Source organism: Osmia lignaria, chromosome 10, assembly GCF_051020975.1.
Source record: "Osmia lignaria lignaria isolate PbOS001 chromosome 10, iyOsmLign1, whole genome shotgun sequence".
Taxonomy (NCBI): Eukaryota; Metazoa; Arthropoda; class Insecta; order Hymenoptera; family Megachilidae; genus Osmia; species Osmia lignaria.
The window spans coordinates 7,430,308-7,449,160 of NC_135041.1; the positions used below are offsets into that span (position 1 = coordinate 7,430,308).

General features: G+C 39.9%; 1 protein-coding gene across 5 annotated transcripts in view; it reads left to right on the forward strand.

Annotated features, from left to right (window-relative positions):
* The first annotated feature begins 2,101 nt into the window (after nucleotides 1-2,101).
* Ten-a (Teneurin-a transmembrane protein) overlaps nucleotides 2,102-18,853 on the forward strand; it is a 449,881-nt gene continuing 433,129 nt past the window's right edge. For 4 of the 5 annotated variants that reach the window (XM_034339673.2, XM_034339676.2, XM_034339674.2 and 1 more), the window contains exon 1: nucleotides 2,103-3,131. The gene's annotated coding sequence lies outside the window, so the exon portion shown is untranslated. Of the gene's footprint in view, nucleotides 3,132-18,853 lie in introns of all 5 variants that reach the window. The other variant, XM_034339675.2, reaches the window with a different exon arrangement.

The following is an 18,853-nucleotide window of genomic DNA, read 5'->3' on the forward strand; positions in this document are numbered from 1 at the left end:
CCCTAATCAAGATTATATAAGGTTTACACGAATGTTCGTGCCGCGATCGCTTGCGATTTTCACGGTATTTTTCCATTTCACTTAATCCGATGAATCGCGCGCTAGGTTGAGGTAAGTGACCGTGCAATCAATGTTTAAAGAGCCGATACCAGAGTGAAATGCAACGTTGAATTACAGATTACGAGTTTCAAGGGACAGAAAGAGAAAGAGAAAGAAGCACACACAGTTGCATACAGTCATATTTGTGTATTTCATTGGCCTACGAATACCATGAGGGGTTTCGTGCATTAACGAAATGTAATGGTTCGACAGAAACGGCCTCCCGTATTCACTTTGTCCGTAAACAAACTGTAACGCTAATGCGCTACATTAGCTGCCATAATATGTCGAGTAATCCAAAATACAACGAAATTCGACAGTTGCTATCGTGCTTTAGATTTTGTAAATATGATTTCACAATGTAGAAGATGGTGATCGAATTTCGATTTCTTAAACATTTGTTAACCTCAATTGCAGACGAAATTTATTTAATTATTGGTACCCTTTCGAGAAATCCACTGACAAATTTATAAAATCCATAAAAGGTTGATATAAGCGAAGCGGAGAAAAAGAAATATAATTGGGAAAATTACTTCGGGCGCAAATGATGTTAATTATTTTATTTCACCGCTGAAATTTTAATTCGTAACTGAAATAACCATTTACGAAAAATGTTTCGTAACTGGTGACAGTGCAAGCTTTCGTTCGGAGAAGGAAAAATGATAAGTACATTTGGACTAACAAAAAAACGACAGCTTTAGTGAAAAGCTCGGATAAAATGCAAAAACTTATCAATCAGAAGGTAATTCGGATTTGATCTAAATCAGAAACTTCAGATGAAATATAGAGTAGCAGCCGGAAACAGAAAATAATTTAATACGAGTCTTTTGCATCCGACCGTAATTCAAACAACGATATTAATTGAGAACTTTATTCAAGCCGGATCTAATTCGGAATTTAATTTTCATGGAAATGACAGCTCCAATTCGGAGAGAATTCCACTGACATACATACATATATGAGAAAGATATTTGATCCCAGTTCTAACTCAAGCCGGAACTCAGAACTAGTCTGGATCTAACCCTGACCCAACAGGATCCTAAATCAGATTAAACTCAGACCTAGCTTAACTTAACCTAACCTAACCTCAATGTCTTCGATAACTTCACCGGCTTACGGAAATGCAAGCACCTGAGAGAAATATCTCGTTTCAGAATCAATATGATAGAATTGTACAGTTTTTAGAAAAATCAATGTATTTTGAATTTCAGATTCAAAGTCAACGTGTCAAAAGAAAATTTTCTTCAGTCCTTATACCAAGGAAAAATTTGATCTTCCGAGGTGTGTCGCTGTGACCTGGTTACAAGAGACAACTGTAGACCTCGACGTGCTTCAACAAAATTCTTGAAAACGTAGAATTCTCCTTAATCCGATGAAAGGAAGAGCGGACCTCGAACTTCGTTCTGGAACTTCAACTTACACGAAACCAGAGAGACACTTCAAATGGCATCGACGGAGTCAGGTTAACGTAATTTTCTATAAACTTGTATCCGACCAACAATAGCGAAACGATCGAGTCAACCTGTATGCGACAAATTCGGAACAAAGACATCTATAAAAAACAAAACAAGAATAGCGAGGTAAGAAACATGTAGTGATTGGAGAAGAAGCAAGAAAAGCAAATAGACGTAAAGTAAAGTAAGTAAACAAAGAAGAGAGGAAGAAGAGAAACAAGGAAATCTATCTGAAAGAAGAGTGTAGTAAAGAAAGGAAGTAGTCGCGTAAGGTTTCTTCCTTTTCAAGACTCGCGTGCGGAAGGCACGCGTAGCTAAAGTGAAAGAAAGCGTAGAGAGATAGAGAGTGTGCGCTATAAGGGTAAGAATAGAGGAGAATGGAGCAGAAGCGAGTGAAGAAGAAGGCGAGAGCTACGTACACCTAGGTATACGTACACGGTGGCTGGCGTCTATATTTTATATCCGGTACACGAGAAATGTCGCTAGGGCGCAGACTCGAGGCAATCGGGGTCGGTCGGCTCGCCAGTTACTTTTCGCGATTCACCGTGGCCGCTCTGTCGCGGCGCCAGGTGTATACAGCTCGGACGAGCAGTCGGATTTAGTCAGTCTCAGGACGGAAAGGAGACAAGGGTGAACGTAGTAGTTGCGCGATCTATCGTGACCTACCGTGATATCGCAGATGGAACAATCTTGGCAACGACTAACAACGTAACAGAGAAACGCGTGTACGTAAAGGGTAACGAAAGAATTGGAGGATAAGAAAAGGACGAGGAACGCGGGAGAGGATTGGCAATCGAGCAGAAACGGAAGGAGTAAACAGTCAGCTTACCGATTCTAACGGTGCTGCTGTATCTGCCGCACAAAAGCACAGCTTGCGCACTGTTACGTTCGCGTTACCGAGTTTACTTGCGCGAACCACTGAACTGTGCCGCACGGTCACCCCTGACGAATCAGTCGAGAGCTATCGCGCGAAGTGTTTACGCCGTCGTTCGGACAAATACACTTCTGCTGCCATTTGTTCGCGTTTCGTCGCATCGTTCACCGGTATTCCATCCCTCTCTCTCGTCGTTTCGCCCTTGCTCGCCAACAGGATCAGCTGAGAGACCATCTTTCGCTCCGTTCGTCGCGTTTCAGTGATACGTGGTCACGTTTCTTGTCTATCGCGTGTATAACCGTGCGGTTGAAAATCGCGGGAACGAGACGTGCGAAGAGGATCACGAAGAAAGTTTGTCCGTTCGAAAAGTGAAGTGCGACGAGAACTGTTGATCTCGTTGAATGACTTTGATCTGTCGCGTCGAGTGAGGCTGGTAAACGCGCGCGAGTTCCAGGAAGGATTAAACCGCGCTCAGTTCACGGGACCTTAACTCCGTTTCGTGTTCGTTCTCTAAATGTTATCCGGTGGTAGCAACGAGTGAGAGCGTGTTCGAGGAGAGCTTACGGGCGTCGAGTTGGTCGAGCTTGGTGGGAACGGTAGTGCGGCAAAGTGACTTCCACAAAGTGCAACGGCGACAAGACCATACAACCTCGCGACGTGATCGTCAGCATCAATGACAAGCGGAATCACGGCATCGAATTGAGGTGAGTGACATTCGTCCTTTCAGTTACTATCTACGGATATCATGTTTGCTCGTGGATCTCTTGGCTTCGTTACAGACTCGATCGATCGTACCATTCGAAACCGTGTTATTCACGCTTGTACGCGAGATTTAACTAGAGAGAACGGTTCCGTGCATTCGCGTTAATCGCGGGAAATTTCGGGCAATGAAATTATAATCGACTGGAACGCGAGTTATGCGTTGTCAGATATAGAAAACCCAGTCGAACATTTATCGAAAATCGTTTGAACAAATTTTTCATTCTAAATTGCGAATTGTCCAGAACTTGTATCCTTCGTCAAATAACGTTCTTTGTTTACGTTTCATTGGGCCTTATGGTGATTCTTAGAAACGTGTTCCTTGAATTATTTACCGAAAGCGAGAGGGACGCGGTATAGGTCGTTATGAATTTTGTATTTCAAACATTCGTTCTGGAGGATAATCCGTGAAATGTGAGATGATACACTTGAATCTTCTTAAGTTTAAACATGATTCTGTAGTATAACGCACCATAGATATTATACTGCTTATATTGGCATTTTTTATAGTTTTTATGTACCCTTTTTACATATGACAATCGTCTTCTTTGAATGCACGGAGAGAGAATTGTCGCGTATTATAAAGTTTGCGGTGAGCCCTCGCGCTCACCACGATATTTGTTTAAACGTAATTGTCGATTAAACCGGTGTACGCGTTTCGGCCACGTAGCCGATTAAATTAAGTTGCACGCTTTTAAAGCGGCGAACCGCCGCGAAGCCGCTCATTACGTTGTGCACGAGAACTTTTATCCGGTCGCAGCCAATGATCCGGTCGTAAATGATCCGCTCACGCGACATCGCGTTAACCGTGAGTTATTCGAACAATCGCTTTTATTGCAATATACGCGCCCAATTTCCGTACGGTAACTCGATTTTACGCGATTATAAGTCAACCGGTTATTTTTAATCACCTTGTAATCGTTGGTAAATTGCAACGAAAAGCACATATAATTTTCTTAACATCGAAATTAACGTTCATAGAAATTCATGTATTGTCGAGCGCGGGATAATAGAACGATAAATCAGTTTATCGCCTCATTCGTTGTTTATAGTGAGCGCAATAGCGCGCGTGAAACATTCGTTCTTGAAGATAGAAATGAAATATTTTTATGGACGTTTGAAATTAAACGATAAGAAATTGAACATTTTTGATTCTAAATGATAATGTAAGTATATTTTTCCAATTAGATTTATGTAAATCAATAAAACAGAGAAGGGTAATAAATATCAGAGGATTCTCTGCTTCATGCTTCATGCTTTATAACATAATATATTCGAGTGAGATGAACGAGTCGCAAGCTTGACGTAATATCCTCGCGGATGGATGTATTTTCTACTCGCTTTTGTCGGTAATTTTTTCAAGAAACATCTCTAACTGGAGAGCCACTGAACCCTCCCGCGGAACTTAAGCATCGCGTCGCGTCGCGTCGTCGTTATTTACAGTTTTTATCAAAAGTTTCCGGCATCTCTGACCCGTTCGCGCGATTATTCCGCCGAGAGAAGATTAAATGTACAAATATAATAGAAATTAACTGTGCTCGAGATACTTGAAGTTTCCACGGCGTTTCTGCTTCGTATTTCCATAATTGAGAGGAAAGTGCAAACAGCACTATTTTAAACTACCAGGGAATCACGAGCACCCAAGAGAAGTGTCAAACGACGGAAAAAAAATACCATTCTCGTGACATTTCAAACTGTTTATACCGCTCATTATTATAGTAATTAAAAATGTTCGTTCATTCAATTTAAATATACAATAGGTGTAGAGTTATTATCGCTGAACCAATGATGAAACTTTTCGCTTCTATCGTTAATGTATTTTTAATGTATTTTTCACTTCATGGAATATGAAATATTAATTTATATCAACGGTTTGTCTCTTGACAATTACACAACACGATTAACCACTTAGGGTAATTAAAAATCTCCAATTTCGAATCTGGTTTATTAGAAATGTTTCTTTAAATTATGTTTTCACTCCAAATGATATATTTGAATTTTTCTCTAAACTGAAGAACCATTTTCTTCTTATTTAAATTTCATTCCATTTTCTTCGTTTACAATAAGGGAGGATTCTCATCGATTTCATTCGAAAGACAAGGAAACGTTGCCACGCGAGTTTCCAATTCCACCTAGAAGAATTTCTGAACGTTCTCCATGATCACGCAATAACCGGGAACGTAAGAATCGTAAATTCTAAAATCTCTGGCACCGAAACAGCAACTCGATCATCGTCGATCGTCCGGATGATCGATCAACCCTCGTCATTTCCGCTCTCGTTTCCCTTTAAAACGGTCGCATAGTTTCGACCACTTCTTAACTAACCAGTTTCTATTGTCATTTCGCGTGGCTACGCAAATGTCCCGGAAGGTATTCCGGTAACCGTTTGTCCACCTGTATGCGTACACGCGCCACTAACTACAGTCCTATGCAAATATGCTGAAAGCATACCCGGAACGTTCGCGGAGTTTTAACGCGCTACTTAACCGCCTGTTACGTGCGCCGACAGATCGATTTACTTCTACTTGCCTTGCCATACAACTTTCCTCTTGTTTGCTACATTTCCTTTCTACGATCTATCCGTGAAATCTCATTGCCGCAACGTGGCTCATTAACAATTGGATCGTATTCAAATTTCCCTGCAGAAGGAATATTTCTAAGCTCGTGTCATAAACTATTTAAAGGTTTGAATCACAGGAGGTTCCATTCTTCATAAAGTTCCACGCGTTTATTCAAACGATTGTACTCTTTACTGATCTGGCGCAGCGTAACGCGCAAATTACGCGGTTGCTCATTTGCTTTCGATAATTAATTTTCTAGCAACTTTAGGATTGAAACGCGTCGGATTAAAGATAAAGGATTGCCATTTCGAATGATATATTCACTGTCTTCTGATTTGTACAATTTATGGTTTATTAAGAATTTTCAATTTGCAAAATGTAAAATCAAATATGAAACATATTAAAGAAATGAAAATTACGAAAGCATTGTTATATCGTTTAAATATCAGAATAGCGTAAAATATATTTCTGTTTCATCGATTGAAGATTCCTGTTCGTTATCCACCACTTCTTAGTCGCTTTGTATATTATTAAACCCCTTTCTCTGAAGCTTCTTATGAAGCAGTCTACTGTCTTAGCTATCGCGGTTGAATTTCCGTGAATATTGGAAAAAAATTCGTTGGAAAAGAAAAGCGATTATGGCCGGTGGTAGTGGGTCAAGTATGACACAAAATGAAACGCGAAAACGGTTGTTACGCAGGGGTAGGATTTTTTTTTTTCTTCTGGAATTAGTGATCTCTTCGGAGGAACTACCGCATTCGCATACTCTTTGCTCAGCGCCGGAATGTCTTTTATAATTCAAATGAAATTCCTCTCCTTGAATAGGACCGGGAAATTCATGGAGGTTTTTCCGCGCATTTATTCGTCATTATTAACGCAAGAACCCTTTGTACGAATATCACTGGATTTACTGAAAGACAAACTGTGAAACAATGTAGCTTCTATTTCGAGTTTAATTTAGTACAATGGTTAAAAAATAGAACTAGAAATAAAAATCCTAAATACCACTAAATTAACGTTAGTTATAACTAATTGAATCTATCGCTTCGAATTCGTCTCGTCGCGTGTCTGACTAAGCGCGGATGTTTCTACTGTGGAACTCGATTGCGTATCATTTTGAACACTATAAATTATCACCGATAATCATCGTCAGGAAATTAATTTATTGTACTAATTAAGGAATAAAGAGAAAAATAGAAATTCTAAATATAATTGCAATTATATCCGTAATTACAATTGAACCTATCGTATTGAATTGGTATTATCAGGTGCCATATCAAACGTACCCATGTTCCTACTATGCTATTCAATGCATTAACACGACCATCACGTAGTCCTCTTCTCTTCCTTTTCCACGGTACAGTTTTTTTCTCGATCGGGGGTAGTTTGTATCGGCGACTGAAAGGTTTCCGTGATTCACGAGCGAAGCGTCGGCACGCCGACGATGTAGCACTTCATTTGACTTCCCATCTCGTACAGCCCATCTCGTCCGGCCATCTCCGCTATTCAATACCCATTAATTTTAATGGATGTTGGCGGTTAGTTTAACACGTTTCATATTCGCCGCGCACAATGGGCCTCCGGTACCGGAACAATTTCGCGATGCTGAACGTTAAACACCTGAGATGCTCGTACGATTGAGAACCGGACGGATGGACGGGCCTTGCGGTGCAAATTATCTCCCTGAACGTATTGTGCTTCTGCAACTCCACGGCCGGCATGGAAGTGCTTTTTACACGAACCTCCCGGCAAGTTTTACATCCGGCGCGTATTACGAATTTCAATTCGACTTGGTCGTTGCCGCTCCGCCCGGTTAAAATTCAGCCAAGGGACGTTCCTGTATCGATCTTCCGGCGACGAAGGTGAATTTTATTCAAACGCTGCGCGAAGATCGCATTCAAATAAGCTTGCCTGGGCTTGATCGGGGCCGCGATCGAAATTCACGAAACAGAGGTTACGCGATTACGGGTTCGAACGATTTTCACCGAGAAAGATTGAACGGGTATCTTATTTCATGCGACGATACGAGAAATATTCAACTTGTATTAACGTGTTATCATTTTGACAATTTTCGAGTAAGCATAACTTTTTATACTACGTCTTTTTTTTTCTTTTTTTAATAAATATAATGTGCTATTGAGGGGTGGATAAGTGAAGGGGTTAAACGATCGCAACGCCTTTTCACGCTCGAACCTACCTCTCTATTTTGTGTCCCGGTTATCCCCGCTTCTCTTTCCTCCGGTCATGCGGCCGGTATCCAATACCCATTAATTTTAATGATGAACGCGGTCAGTTTAACACGTCCTGGACTCATTGTAGCAGCCTTGTAGGCGATAAATCATACGCCCTTGTCACTGAAAAGTGCATGACTCAGATAAGTGAGGGCGTTATTTGTTACACCCCCGACTGCCTATCCAGTCGCCTCCCTTCTTTACGTAGCGATACATTCACGTACACACATGTACACATTACTTGTATACACAGTCAGGTTATACATTGCAGTTGGGGAACGCGATATCGTTTCGAAGCGCGATCAGAATAACAGTCGGTTATCATGTTTGCCAATAGAGAGGCCGATAACGTTTGAAAGTCCTTTTTTGATTTTTTTTCTCAGCTTAGTTTGATTGGTACGTACGATCAAAAAATCCAAAAATTCTGAGTCCAACTGCTACCACTAAATTGTGACATCAAATCATACAATATAATTAAATAGAGCTTGGGAAATATTGTTGAAACACAATCCTATTAAAGGGATTCAATTAACAGCAGCATTGGAAGAGAGGTGCAGGTAGTTCCGATTGGTCGATCGTCTTGACGATATCGCGCCGGTAATTGAGGGTGTTTCGTCGAAACGATTTCAACTCGTCCGGGATTAATTGTACGAGGCATGATTTCCTCATTAGCCGTGACGTGGGGGAATATACGCGCCCTGCTGCCCCCCCTCCTCCCCTTCTTCGCTGTTGGAAATCCAAAATCAGTATACATCAGCGTGCAAACGTCAAGCCGTCAGTTACGGTGCGAGCGGTATAAGCCTGTATTAGTGTATACAAGTTGTTCAAATCAAACGCATACGTCAGAATTGACGTTTCCTCGCGCAACGAAATCTGTTTAGTTTAGCTAGTTGCTGCGGATTGTTAAAGTTCCCTGGAATTGTATTAATCCCGCGGAAATGGCGGAAGTTTGCCGGAATATCGCGTTCGCGCGCAACGCTTGGGGATATCTGGCTGTTCACTAATCGCGAGGATGTACAATAGATATTTTTCAGCTGATCTTTCGAACTTTTATAACTAATGAATAGAAAGGTTGAATATTATTTTATGGAAGGAGGTAAATTAATTTTTCGATGCACTCTATGTAAAAAATTGTAATAGTTCGACATTCTACGTAGAATAATTGTACAAAGAAGAATTTGTCCCTATCAATATTTTACATAATCGAACCCTTACTTTTCGCACTTCTATGCAGGACAATATCAACGTCAGTTATTTTCGCATAATATCCATCCATCACCTAACCGAGTCGACTTTCTTTGGCAAGGAAGAAAAGAGGTCGCGTGTTTGCCGGTCGATCGATCCCGCGAATATTACCGAATAGATTCACCACGAATGAACACGCAGACTTTATCAGCTGGCAAGTTTTATCCTTCCCTCGATCGATGGAAAAATCGTGACGTAGGATCTGCACGCTTATCTCGGATCATTTTCCACTCGTCGACGCTTAAAGAACACTTTCGTTGTTTCGTGTCCGACTCGGTATTTTCCCGCGATGCTCGGCCAAAGGTGACGCTCTTATTTCCTCGTAAGTCTGCCGGCGGTGACTCGTATGACACCGTACCACCGTGCGAGCATAACTCCTGGGGGTATGTAGGCCAACAGAGGTGGAGGTGTCCTGACTTCCGGAGGGATAAATCACCGTGCAAGCACGTGCGATAAATCCGACTGTTTTGCATCGGCCGCAGAAGTTGAACAGTTTTCAACTCATTCGCAGTTCTTTTTTGCTCGATTTATCTATCATTTTTCTTCCCGTACAAATCACTGATCGCCCCGGTATTCTATGAGGTCGAATCACGAAAGGGTTATTTTAACGATAAAGAAAAACATTTCAGTTTTCTCGGCATTACGAATTCAGGTGGTTGGATTCTGTAAATGTGATCGATCGACCTGACTCGTGTACTCATATGCGCCTTTAGCGTATATCTTCATATTCTGGACACATGCTGGATGTTCCATGTGCCAGGGACTTCTATAGGATGCTTTAAGTAAAAAATGTCGTATCAATGTTTATTTGATCCTTTCTAAAGGTATAATCTTAAAAAAAGTAGCAATTATAAAATTTGTCGTATGAAATACTAGTTCGTTTAGTGCACAGAGTAGAATTTCTAGCGGAGGAATGCAACAAGAGATACAATTGGACCAACTTTCCCTTCAAAACAAGCTATTAATTGCGAATGAGTTATTGTTGCGCTAGCAAGCGCAATGGCCGGCCATAATTTCGATCCATTTTGGCAAAGCAGCGCCGGGTGCACGAGAGGCATGCGAAATTTACGCCTGGATTATGTAATAGTTTCGGCTGTCACATGCATATCAATCGAATTCGCGCGACCGGTTAAATATTAATCGACCAAAGTGCTTCCGTTTCTGTTCTACACCGGAATAAACGTTGTACCCTGAGATTTTGTAAATTGTTTTTTTCCGACGCAAGCATCGACGTTCGGTATCGTTTTAATTCGTGCCATCCAACATGGGAATTGGTTACAAACCAGGAAGTAGCGTACAGTTTCAATAACAATTTATCACGTGGGCTAAAGTAACGAGTAATTTATTTCGGTTTAGCATTAGTTATCCAGGTGTATTGCCGCGTTATGTACACACGGGATACCAGTTTATTCAGTAGAATCAGCATGCTGCTATATCGCGTTGATTAGTATACTCAGCCTGTAATCGTACTTGTTAATTATCGGTTAGTTGTCGATTTTCTTGTATAAATTGCGTTCATCGCGCATAGGAAGGGTGAACGTGTTTATTTTGGATCGGATCTGATTTAGATGAAATTAGAGTACCGGTTAATTACGGGTTTTGAACAAAGGGTTGGCAGGTATTTTTGATAAATTGTCAGATATCAAATATCTTCGGATTAATGAGTCAAAAGGCAAAATTGAAATTATTTGATGGGGAAGATTCATTTCTTAAGGAAAATTTGTGCAAAGATAGAGTTGGAATTGAATTCACTCGTATCTAGTTTTTTTTTAAAATTACCCTTTTTCTAACAAACCAGGCTTCAACTTGAATTTGACAGCTTCTATTTGAATACCACCGTCTAATTTTCACTCATTAACCCTCTTCCAACGTTGTACCTGACGTCTGCACTTATTTTAATTCGAATCATTTTCCGTGCTCTCTACTTATATAAAGTAGAAATATGTAATGTTATTATCAAGCTGCCAGTTCTGACTTCAATTATCTCGACATTATCCATTCATCAAAAATATAACTGTATAATTAGAAAATTTGTTGTATCTAAAATTTCAAATATTACAAGGAAACCTAAAAAGCTTTACCTTTTTTTAGACACATAGAAATGTGTCGCGTTATGTCAAAATGTCATCTGGATAAAATGGAGTTCCAAGATATTTCAGTTAAAGTGGCGATAAGTGATGTTGAAACGTTAAGAGGAATTATAAATAAATCTACTACAAAAAGTTCCGACACACATTTGCCCTGGAAAAAGAGCACAGTCAAACGTTTTCTTCTCGATGTTTTGCTGTCCTTAAGGATCTTCTGCTTCAGAATTTTTTCATACTCGTTGCATATGAATGAAGGCATTACGCGGAGGGTGCGTTTAATATCGGGTGGCCAGGATGTCTGCATAATTTATAGATGATTTTTAAGCGTCTCTCAAACTGGGTCACGATATAAAATAGATGCCATGACAAATTCGCGTTTTCCTGTGGAATCTGCCTTTCCCTCGAGCAAAATGAACGCTACCTTCGTATGGAGTAATCGCCAATTTGAGGATCAGTGTAAAAGTATGGAAACTACGTTGGAGATTAGAGTTTGAATTAATGGCCGCCGTCTGGAAAGACTATAACGTTATCGAGATCGCGAACCAGCCAGAAAGGAACGTTACCGTGGGCAAACTATATCATTTCTGACGTTATTCGAGGCGAGCTTTCTGTGTGTCATCTACCCCGGTGGGTACACCGCGTCGATATTGCTAGACCCAGTCCAATTACTGTCCAATTAAGTTCCGTTCATTGATTCGATTATCTTCCGTTCTTGTAACTTTATTGTCGAGCGTACGTGAAGCAACTCCTACGTATAGATTTTTATTTGCGATACGCTCGCTTGCTTTCCCGGATACTCGGTGAAATTAAGCGGTAAAAGAAGAGGCGGGTAGCACGAAACCGACCAGAGGAAATTGTACGTTTCGAACGTACATAATTACGAGCTTTGTTAGTGGAATACGAACCTGCACGAATAATACAATATTCAAATACAGGAGCAGAATTGAAATAATACAGATTTAACTTAGCATATTAATTTGATTATGAACTACCAGTATGTATCGGAGCATCAAATTATCAAAGAGATGGTAAATGAGCCACAAATAGCATCAGCTTGAAATAAAACTTGAAATCGAATGATCAAATTCAGGCAGCATCGAACATTTTCAAACGAAGCATCGTTATCAAATTTGTCCTCGATTTGAAATTCTGGTTCCGGCTTCGTTCAATTATTCGAGCCGATAAAAAATTACTTTTGACCCGTTGCTGGGTCGAGGACGAGAAAAACGAGCCACCCGAGCGTAGAACGACCCAGTGACGAAATCGAGCACGAAGGGCCGGAATTGTAGAAACAGGAATCACGTTAACGTTGTCCACGATAAGATGGAGGCTCGCTCTCGTTATTCGAGTCACACACGGCAAGATAACGCTTTTCCTCCTTTCGGAGAGCAGCGACGTGTCCTTCCTCTTTTCCTTGGTTTCCTGTCCACCGGGACCTCGTAAACCCGCTTTCGTAATAATCCGTAGCCTGCCCACTTTCATACTCTCTACATCTTCTTTTTCCTTTCTCCTCGTTTCCGTGCCGTTCCCTGCATCCAGCCGCCGCTTCCGTGGAAATTGTGAAATGAGAAGCTGCGATCGTTGCGAGCAGACATGCGAGCCGCGAGAAAACACAAGTTTAGTGGGGAAACGACGAGAAAGGACGATTCGCATAGTTCGATAACTGCGAAGTCCGAGCTGCATGCAAAACTTCACGTACGTACGAAACGTGTGGACGCGTGCAGTCAAGAATTGGCGAAAGTTTGCCGTGCCTTAGTCACGTTGGTCGGGCTGCAATTGCATCCTTTGACGATCGCGTGCAAGCTTCCCAAGGAAAAGTTGGCGAAACGAACAGGAGCGACCGAGTTGGATACGCTCTGGTTAGCTCTCGTTTCTGCGACATCGTTTTTCCACAATTTCCGGCTGACTTTCGTCGAAATTTTCTTCCTCTTGAGAATTCGTGCGGTTTTTTTTTGTCCACGAAGCCGAAATTTTAAAAGACGTTTATTTTGCCCGGTAGTTTTCGTTGGATCGAGTCATTTTTGAGAATTTTTAAATTTCCTCCAGGTAGCTTACCTCTCTTCACAAGTTCATTTTGTACGAAATAATATACTGCTTTCGAAGAAAATATGTACAAGAACGGTGGTTGAGTAATTGTAGTTCGAATACCTCTGAGATCGTCATGTCCAATGACGGGAAACATCAACAAAGCGGGTCGAATGTAACCCCCCACTGTAGAATGGATTAATAATTTCTGATAGCCGCAGCCCGGTGGGCGCGAATATAACGTTCGAATAATTACAGAGATGCCTATAGGTGCATATTTCAGCGGCGAACAAACGTCAAAATGCACCGCTGGGCACACGGTAAAGTGAGAACGGCAAGGATATATGTACGCATCGGTGGCGGGGTCAAGAGAGGGAAACTATACGTTGCGCATAACGCGGGGTCCATTTTCCATTATATTCCGATGAAATATAAACTGTGCCGTAAATAACAATCCTTTATGCTGAACAGTGGGCGCACATCATGGGCACACAGCAGCCCTCGGTTATGTGGCCGGGATCAAAAGATACGCATGAATCGTTTTGTAATGCATTAGGCGAACTGAAAATACATGGCACCGCGTATCGAACAATTAACGTTAGAGCCTACTACCAATCATCGATTCGTTGTTACTATGATGAATAACTTAATCTAGGTGTTATTTTTCGATATTCCGGATTTTATAGTGTAATCTCTGTACCAGAACTGAGATTACTGATGTTGGTACCGAATGGTACATTTTACGAGTGCCATTATTGTTTTGTCGATAAGCTTCTTATGTTATCAGTTAGTAACGTTGAAACATTACGAATCGCCTTTGAGGAGAGTAATAACTTTTAATGCTGCATATTATTTCTCTCACCTAACTTGTGAGCTTTAAACCTCACCTGTTGTTAACAGCAGACAAAATTGTGGAAGAAAAACATAACACAGACTCACGAGGTACTCGTAATTTCCATTTTTAAGCTGAAAAACATGTAAATGTGACTACGTATACATACGTGTAAGGAAAGTTAGTGGGTAGTTGTCTGGTTTCGTAAAAGCTAGCTAAAGTTTTTCGTGGTCAGAACTGGACTGATGCTGTGCTGTCCACAGTAGGAGGTACTCATAAGCTCCTGGGACACTTAGGGGATTCTACTCAATGGCAAGTGTGTGTCAGCAGGCGTATATGCATAAGAGGAGAACGAGCGAAGAGAAAAGCTCTCTGGTTCTGTAAAAGTTCCCTAAAGACTTCCGTGGACAGAAACTGGCCTAGCGGATAAGTGGATGGCTACGAAAGTTCAACATCTAGATTTCAGTCTTAGAGTCCTTCTCGTGAGTCCTTCTCTCTTTCTCATATATTTAAAAATAATTACATCTACGCTTTGAAAACCGATGCCTTTTACATAATAGCGGAGAAAGTACAAATATACGATACTAATTTTATTTTTAAATGTAGATTACGAGAATAATCATAAATAGAAAAATCAAACATAGAAATGTGGAGGAATTCATATTTTTACCCTATTTGATATTTCTACTTTTTCCTCTAATTAATAGCAGTAAAACTGTTAAGGTATATCGCAACAAAAAATTGACCTTTCAACTTTTCGTTAATTGAAACGAAACGTTTCGCGAAATCAACTTTCATCAAGCTGATTCTCTGTTTCGCGTCGACTGTCCCGGAAAACGATTCGAAGATCCGGACGGATATCGAGCGTCGACTGTGATATCCGTAAATACGCGGGTTAAGCAAAGCTTGCACTCGTAAATTGAGTTGCGAGCTCACGTGTAGTTAAACGTTAGGTTCACATAGCTAACACCGAGTCCCCGCGGACATCTTTTGATGAACGAAGTTTGAAGTTACCGTCGCACGACCCTTAAGTCAAATTACTGTACCGTATGATTTTATCAGGAAGAAGTTCAACCGGACTACCACTGGACTTTCATGATTTCGAAAACTTTGTCTTCCGTTTACATATGTGCCCGTGGGTGAATTTGTATGCACGTGCCGTTTATACTCGTAGGAATAGCGCGGGATGAATTTATCGTTAGTCGGTTATCGCGCGGTAAATTTATATTTAAATTGAATCGTGGATTCCGAACGGTCGGCAAGCATTAACGACTGCTAACCGTTTCGTTGGCCTCGCGGCGGCAATACGTGTGCCGACAGAAAATTATGATCGTTCGGGCACGGAATTATAGCTTGTAGGCAATCGCCACTGTGTACACTGAATGGTTTCCGTGGGCGAACATCGAGCAAGAAATGAATTCACCGTTTCACGCTGTTGCGAACTTTGTATTTGCGAACAGTGTCGGTGAATGATCTGATATCGTGCTGTTTTTATTGATAACATCAATTCTGTAACGTCTAAAACGTATATGATCAAAAATCAAACCTGTTGTATTAAAAATAATTCATTTGTGTGGATACCACAAATTAATTGCAAATATCAATTTAATTTTGTATCGTTATCAAGAACAAACTTTGTTTAATCCGCCAACATGAATAAACATTTAAATAAAATAACAGCACAGTTATATATATATATTAAAAATGTAATAATAAGCATATTAACGAAATAATACGTTGCAATTAATCCAAAGTAATCGTAGTATATTCGATACACATTAATATTGGATCAAATTTAATTATAAAATACCTATAAAAAAACATTGAATGAAATATTTTGATAGTAGCTCAAAAGATAGCGGATAGCGTGCTGATAAAAATGCAATTAGTTGGGAGTCGATATCTCATTTGGTTCCGGAGATGTAAGGCTTTAAATAATACCATTCATTTTGAGAGAATACCATGAACGAAGTTCTCGGAAACGTCGTAACCCACATTTTTTTCCTGGAAATGCGTACGTCGCGTAGTAGTAGTAAAAAAGACTTGCTGATTCAGTCTGACACTGACCAGCCACTACTACTATAGAGTTGTAAACCGGTTATTGAAAACGCACGAGTGAAAGGTTTGATCGTGCAAGCAAGAAACAAATAGTAAGATCTTTAAAATCAGGCACTGCTTTAAACGTCGATATCTCGGGAAGGGAAGCTCGAAATGACATCCAACCAAATGCATATTAAACGAAAAGGTTTCCCCTTTCTATCGATGTTACTTATATTAATATCTATTCACGAGAGAATGAATTATACGATGACAAAGATGCCGATATCTCAGGCATGATATGTGCTCAAACATATAATGTCCTGTTTGCCTTTGAAATTAATCAAATGTGAAAAACTGTCTGGTTACTTTTGTAATTGTGTATTTAACAAAGCTGTGTAAGGGTTCAAAGAATAATTTCAAAGTTCGTGTGTAATTAAAGTAAGGGTTCAAAGAATAATTTCAAAGTTCGTGTATTTTCATAATGTCAGTAGCTCGTTGAAATTAACGAGTTTTATAATTTAGCTAAACGATTTGCAGTTCCTTTAAATAAACGCATTTCAGCATATTACAGTTCAGTATATTTGAATTAACATGTTTTTAATACACATATGAATACATGAATATTTCATCTGACGGCTAACCATATGAATGAAATTTGTTCGGCGATATCACGGGTTATTATCTTCATTTCAATAATTGTAGCACTTAAAAGGAATGCTTAATTAGTTGAATATGAAATATGATGCGAAAATTGGAAGGAACGATTCGCTTGCAATTCCAACAAGAAGCTGGTAAAAAATGATGGCACAAGTTATGTCACGTTTAATTTGTCGATTAAACGATCAACTTGCACATTTTCAATATATTTAACATAAGTATGATAATTTGTATCGTGAGAGATTTTGGCAAGTATATCGTGTTGCTGCACATTCAATCCGTTTATAATTCGTAACCGACTAACAGCACGGAAATTGATCATTTTTATTTCCATAATAATTTTGAAATATTATTCATTCAAATTTATTCGGATATATTCGACTGCAAATTATTTCGGTCGCTTGAATTCACGGGTAAATAGCAGGAAAAATCGAACGCTTTTACTTGCAAATCGAGGAACAGCAACAAGAATATCAAGGAAAATAATATCGCGTAATACCATCAACTTTGGGAAACAGGTGTTCGCGCGATTTCAAGATTTTCTTTTCTTTCTTCTCGTTAGGAAGTCGTAGAAACTATCGTTGGGAAGAAACGCGACAGAATTATCCTCCATCCTCGCGTAATTGATATTAAAAGTTCACAACGATTCGGTCGTGAAACCGCGAGAAAATGACCGACCAGGGAAAGTTTTTAGGAAGCTTTTCGCGACTTTATACGGCGTCGGGGTTTATTCTGCAGTTAATGGGAACCGAGATAAAACGAGACGTGAATACAAGCGCTCATTGGTCGTTGTTGAAATTTGCCGGAACAAAGAGGCAAGTTGCTCGTTTAGGTCCGATATGTTGCTGGATAAATCGAAACCATTTGACTAACCTTTTTGTTCTAAATTGTTTGCAACGTTAATGTTATCTTATTATTACACTATTACACGTACATTTCTTTTATTACCGGATTTACGAAAACATCATGCTAGTTATCGTTTAAAAAGTTATTTTCAATAGAAAGCTTCATAAAATCTTTAAAAAGTTCTTCAAAGCAATCTCAGATTACTTTTCGATTTTTTTCTTTACAAAGTTATAACAACTTCAGGAAGAGAATTTCATTATAAACGTTTTAAATATTACTTTTTGCAAAGAAAAATATTTGATTATATGAATACCCTCTGAAAGTAAATTTTCATCGGTTCTTGTAACAACGAAACGAGTTTTCACAAGAGAAAAGCTGGTAAAACGCAATCAGTTCTCTTAAAGCGTGTATTTATTGCGCTCCCGCGAAAACTCAACGCTCGTTCTCGATACACACCAGCCGTGAAAAATAGCGATGGTGATTGATCCATCGGCTACCTCATCCATCGACCGTTTCGTAATTATGCAAATCTCTTCTCTCGTTTCCAACGCGGCTACGTTTTTCTTCATTCAACGGGAACGTGTTTGCGTAGATCGCTACCTGATACGCATTTTCGAACGCGTTAGATTTTTGTCGCGAAAAACGCTACATTCGCCGCATTGTAACGAGATAACGAGAATTGATGATCGATGCCGGTTTAAAAAACGATCTGATTCAATTTTCTGCGCCATCCAATGCATGATAATTACTAGACTGCAAATGTTTACGCATCTGTGCCGTACCGTCGCATGTACAAATAAAAGATAGACGTAAATTGAAATTTTGTGAATATCTTTGAAATGATTTTAAGTGTTTTGCAAATTTTAGACATAATATTTCAACTTAGCCAATAAACGCGAGCGAAACGTGTTTATGTTGTTTTCTCTTTCTGAAACCATAGTATTGAAGCAAATCGAGAATTTCAAGTTTCGTCGAGCACCGTTATCGAGATTGGTTCATTGATCCGTGGACTCATTTGCTGTCGCGGAGAATTCACCATCTTCCACGAACGGAAAGAAAAGCGGACAATTTCCCGGGTGGAATTCAATATTTAGCGGATAAATTCATAAGCAAAGAAATCGAATGAAGCGCATGATTCGTCGT